The sequence below is a fragment of the Urocitellus parryii genome, chromosome X (genome assembly GCF_045843805.1).
Source record: "Urocitellus parryii isolate mUroPar1 chromosome X, mUroPar1.hap1, whole genome shotgun sequence".
In the NCBI taxonomy this organism is placed as follows: domain Eukaryota; kingdom Metazoa; phylum Chordata; class Mammalia; order Rodentia; family Sciuridae; genus Urocitellus; species Urocitellus parryii.
In genome coordinates this window covers 60,655,538-60,657,500 of record NC_135547.1, presented here as the reverse complement: position 1 = coordinate 60,657,500, position 1,963 = coordinate 60,655,538, and positions in this window count along the sequence as shown.

Genomic DNA, 1,963 nt, shown 5'->3' with positions numbered 1-1,963 from the left:
ACCCCACTTAGGAGTGACCAATCACCCCTGCCCAGACTGTTCCCGCCAATGAATGTACTAATCATGTCTCAGAGTTATTGTTCAATTTTCCCTCACCTCATGATGATTTGTTCTGATGTATGCAAAGCTCCCGCCCTCCCCAAAAAGTGTACTTAAGCACTGCTTAACCCCTGCTCGGGGCTCTTGGCCGCTCTCCCTTCTTGAGTGAGCACGGAGCCCCAGCGCGCTGGATCTGCAATAAACCCCATTTTGCTGTTGCATGAGTCGGTCTCTAGGTGGTCTCTTCCTCCGTCGTTTGACGGTCCCTTACACTGAGCAGGGGGAAAGATCAATGGTGACCCTAGTCAAAGCTATCACCTTTCTTCTCCTATAGGTAGCTAGACTGTGCTGAGCCAGTCAGAGATCGGAGGTAGACAAGACAGAAGCCAGGATCCCCTGGAAAAGTCAGTGTGATAGATGTATAAACCAGCTGCTTCCATCCCCTGAGAGGAGTTGGAAGCTAGGAAGTTTCCTCCTGATTATATGGCACTGTGCCAGGGGCAGAGCATCTGGGGAGAAGGTTTTCCAAATCTCCTGACCACGTTATGTGAGTCTGCTTTTGCATTTTCTTGGGGTGAAAGACAATTTCAATTAGTTTCTGATTTCTCACAAAGGAAATTTGTCCTTGAATTTTTGCTGTAGATGTGTTTGTGGGAGGAATGGAGGAGGTGGTGGTTCAGAGCTTCCTACTCTTCAATCTTGATAAAGTCTCTCTCTCTCTCTGTGTATTATTTATCTTTGCCCTGATTTCTATTATTTCCTTCCTTCTATTAGCTTTAGGTATAGCTCCCTCTTCTTTTTCTAGTTCCTTTAGGCATAAAGTTAGTTTATTTTAAAAAAATTAGTTGTAATCAGACACAATACCTTTATTTTGTTTATTTATTTGTATGTGGTGCTGAGGATCAAACCCAGTGCAAGGCAAGTGCTCCACCATTGAGCCACAACTCCAGCCCCTAAAATTAGTTTATTGTCTTGGAAATTTTCTTATTTTTTAATATAAGTATTTAAACCTATAAATTTAAATATGTAAATTTATATATATATATATATATATATATTACATATATAAACTACTTTTGATGCTTCCCATGAGTTTTGATGTTGTATTTTCATTTTCAGTCATATTAAAGTATTTTCTAATTTCAATTGTAATTTCTTCTTTGACCCCTTGGTTTTTAAAGACTGTGGTGTTTAAGTCAGGAGTGATGGTGTATGCCTGCAATTCCAGAAACTTGGGAGGCTGAGCCAGGAGGATCACAAGTTTGAGGCCAGCCTCAACAACTTAGTGAGACCCTCAGCAACTTATCAAACCTGTCTCAAAATTAGAAAAAAAAAAAAAGTACTGGGGATGCAGATCAATAGTAAAGATTTTCTGAGTTCAATCACCAGTTCTCTCCTCCCCAAAATTGTGTTTGAATATTTACATATGTGAAATTTCCAGTTTTCAGTTTGTTGTTGGTTTCAAGATTCTTTCCATTGTGGTTGGAGAAAATACTTTGTATGATTTTATTTTTTTTTAAATTTATTGAGGTTTGTTTTGAGAACTCAGCATGGTCTGTCCTAGATAATGCTCCATGTACACTTGAGAAGAATGTGTACTTTTCTATTGTTTGGTGGGATATTTTGTGAGTGTCTATTAGGACTAGCTGGCTTATATGATTGTTCAAGTCCTCCCTTTCCATATTGATTTTCTGTCTAGTTGTTACTTCCATTATTGAGTGTAGGCTATTAAAATTCCAAGTATTGTTATAGAACTGTCTATTTCCCCTTTCAATTTATCAGCTTTTGCTTCACATACTTTGGGTCTGTGTGTGTGTGTGTGTGTGTGTTTGCAATTATTATATCATTTTTTTTTTGGTACTAGGAATTAAACTCAGGGACACTCAACCACCGAGCCACATCCCCAACCCATTTTCATTTTTTA